The 3,812-nt window shown below is 41.3% G+C and overlaps 1 non-coding gene across 1 annotated transcript; it reads left to right on the top strand.

Moving 5' to 3' along the window:
* Positions 1-2,408: 2,408 nt before the first annotated feature.
* LOC116269118 lies at positions 2,409-2,515 on the top strand. Its single transcript, XR_004176423.1, has one exon. It is a non-coding gene; the product is annotated as a U6 spliceosomal RNA (small nuclear RNA).
* The last annotated feature ends 1,297 nt before the right edge of the window (positions 2,516-3,812 follow it).

Below are 3,812 nucleotides of genomic sequence, written 5' to 3' on the forward strand. Positions count from 1 at the left end.
GAGAAACCCCGTCTCTACTAAAAATACAAAATTAGTCAGGCGTGGTGGCACATACCTGTAATCCCAGCCACTCGGGAGGCTGAGGCATGACAATTGCTTGAACCCAGGAGGCAGAGGTTGTGGTGAGCTGAAATCCCATCATTGCACTCCAGCCTGGGCAACAAGAGTGAAACTCCATCTAAAAAAAAAAAAGAAAATACCAAAAGAAAAAGAGAATTGATGTAGTTGAGATTCATTCATCCTGATGAATGGAGACCTTCTTCAGGTCTGTTACTTTCTTCAGCTAAGCATTATGGATTTACACTACTTAGATTTTTTATTTTGGGTTTTTTTCTGGTTCCTGAGATTTCTCTTAGTCTGCCTTTCCACATCCAGATTTTCCTTGTTCTCTAAGATAGCCCACCTTTTTTTTTTTTTTTTTCTTAAGTTGGTCAGATTTCATTTCTGTTACTTGTAGTCATAAAAACCTAACAGATCAAAGGTCAAATCTGGATGCATTCCAAAGATGAGAAGATATAAAGCCAGTTCACTAGTTACCCATTCCTGAGGAATTTTTTAAAAGTACATTTTCACTTTTGCAGTTTTCAGACGTAAGGTAACAAGACAAAGTATAAACTCAAAGATAGTAGCTTAAAATGAGAGCATAAGGCCAGGTGCAGTGGCTTATGCCTGTAATCCCAGCACTTTGGGAGGCCGAGGCAGGTGGATCAGCTGAGGCCAGGATTTCCAGACCAGCGTGGGCAACATGAAGAAACCCTGTCTCTATTAAAAATAAAAATTAGCCGGGCTGGTACCTGTAATACCAGCTACTCGGGAGGCTGAGGCAGGAGAATCGCTTGAACCCAGGAGGGGAAGATAACAGTGAGCCAAGTGCACTCCAGCTTGGGCAATAGAGGGAGACTCCGTCTCAAAAAACAAAAAAGCTAAATGAGAACATAGTGAGAAATGAAAATTAAATCTGATTAGGCTAATACTTGCGTTTACTCTACCAGGTGCTTTGCAAAACCTTTTACACACATTATTTCATTAAATCTTTTTATTTGAGACAGAGTCTCAGTGGCTTAGGCTGGAGTGCAGTGGTACAATCTCGTCTTGCTACAATTTCTGCCTGCTAGATTCAAGAGATTCTCCTGTCTCAGCCTCCCAAGTAGCTGGGATTACAGGCATGTATCACCATGCTGGCTAAGTTTTGTATTTTTTAGTAGAGATGGGGCTTCACCATGTTGGCCGGGCTGATCTTGAACTCCTGACCTCAAACGATTTGCCCACCTCAGTCTCTCAAAGTAGTGGGATTACAGATGTGAGTCACCACGCCCTGCTTCATTAAATCTTTATTGCAATGAGGAATTATTATTATTATTATTAATTATTATTTGAGACACAGTTTTACTCTGTCACCCAGACTGGAGTGCAGTGGCACCATCTCGGCTCACCACAACCTCCGCTCCCGGGTTTAAGTCGTTCTCCTGCTTCAGCCTCCCAGGTAGCTGGGATTACAGTCATGCACCACCATGCCCAGCTAATTTTGTATTTTTAGTAGAAATGGGGTTTCACCATATTGGCCAGGCTGGTCTCGAACTCCTGACCTCAAGTGATCCACCCACCTTGGCCTCCCAAAGTGTTAGGATTACAGGTGTGAGCTACCACGCCTGGCCAAGAGGAATTATTGTAATTCTTATTTGGCAATAGGGAAAATGGAGCTTGTAAGAGTTAAGTGACTTTCCTAAGTCATATAGCTGATAAAAGATATAGCCAGTATTCAAAACTGAAGTTAACTTCCTTATGCCATATCACATTCACACCTTAAAAAAATAAAATCAAGGTATCTGATATCTAGACAGAGTCTTACTCTCTTGCCCAGGCTGGGGTACAGTGCTGTGATCATGACTCTCTGCAGCCTCAACCTCCTGGGCTCAAGAAATCCTCCCACCTCAACCTCCCAAGTAGTTGGGACTATAGGCATGTGCCACCACACCTGTCTAATTTTTGTATTTTTTGTAGAGATAGGGCTTTACCACGTTGCCCAGGCTGGTCTTGGAACTCCTGAGTTCAAGCATCTGTCCACCTCAGCCTCCCAAATTTCTGGGATTAGAGGCACTAGCCATGGTTCCTGGCCTTTAAACCTTTTATTATGGAAAATTTCACATGTGAAATAGAGTATTTTAAAACAAATCCCAGTCATCATATTTCTCTACCTGTGAATATTTCAGTATGCTTCCCTAATGCATAAGAACTTGAGAAAAGAAACATAACAATAACATTGTCATGCCTCCAAAGAATAATATTTAATATCCAGTCCAAGTTTAACTTTTCTTGATTGTTTCAAGAGTATTTCTATGGCTGTTCAAATAAAAATTCAAACACAGTACAGACATTACATATTTTGCATATTCTCTTAAGTCTGTTTTTTGCTCGCCTCAGCAGCACATATACTAAAATTGGAATGATACAGAGAAGATTAGCATGGCCCCTGTGCAAGGATGACATGTAAATTTGTGAAGCGTTCCAAAATTAATTAATTAATTAATTAATTAAAATTAAACATTTTTTTTAGTCCGGATGCGGTGGCTCATGCCTGTAATTCCAGCACTTTGGGAGGCCAAGGAGGGCAGATCACAAGGTCAGGAGATCCCAACTTTCCTGGTTCACACAGTGAAACCCCATCTCTACTAAAAAAAAAATACAAAAAATTAGCTGGGCATGGCAGTGGGCACCGCTAGTCCCAGCTACTCGGAAGGCTGAGGCAGGACAATGGTGTGAACCCAGGAGGCGGAGCTTGCAGTGAGCTGAGATCATGCCACTGCACTCCAGCCTGGGCAACAGAGCGAGACTCTGTTTCAAAAAAAAAAATTTTTTTTAAGTCTCTTTTAATGTATGATAGTTCCCCTTCCCTTGTGTTTCCTCCCTTTTCTAATGCTTTTAACTCTGAGATCGTGAATTAACTTTGTAACATGCTATGTGTTCATTGAAGAAGTAAGGCTGTTTGTCCTGTTGAATTTCTTACATTCAGGATTGGGCTGGCAGTTTTCTCCTGGTGTCATTAATGGGTTCTTCCACCACCCATACTTCCTGTAAGCTGATAGTTTGTTGAAGAGGCTAGGCTAAATTCAGGTTCAAGTTTCTTTTTTTTTTTTTTTTTAATTTGTTTTTATTTTTTCTTTGTGGGATATATATATATATATACACACACACACACACACACACACACACACAAGGTTAGACCTTAGATGGTACAGTAGCTTACTTTTAAAATAAACTGTGCAACTAATTTATTGAATGTACTGAATTGGTTATTATAGTCAGTAAACTCCTTTTATTCTCTACTGCTACCTTCAAGCAAGCAGATCTCCCTTCTTGGTCCCTGGATGACATTTCAGGGAGATCTTAGCTTTGGGGCCATTCTCAGATGTGAGAAGAGACTCATTTTCAGCTATGAAAAATTATAGTTCAGTCTATATTAAACTTTAATTTCTCATCCAATTTAAATCTCCTGTCCTCTCTTCTCATCCCTATTCCTCCCCTGTATTCTATGACAGCTGACAGGCAGGACCAGCATTGAGGAAATGGTACATGGCCTGTCCCTTTACTCCATCTGGTGAACAGTCTCTACAGTCTCCCCGTGGTTCGTGGATAACCTTATGCATTCTTGCCCAGCCAAACCACGGTGGTGTAATTGGTGCCACAGCAACCATCTGTCCTTGCCCTGCCACTAGAGATCACTCTAGTTCCTCTATACCCCTCAAACTCCAGGAGACCTGATGCAGGATTTTTGCTCCTTAGCTCAGCTAAGTCTGGGTTCTTGTCTCATGACC

This window comes from Papio anubis, chromosome 9, assembly GCF_008728515.1.
Source record: "Papio anubis isolate 15944 chromosome 9, Panubis1.0, whole genome shotgun sequence".
Taxonomy (NCBI): domain Eukaryota; kingdom Metazoa; phylum Chordata; class Mammalia; order Primates; family Cercopithecidae; genus Papio; species Papio anubis.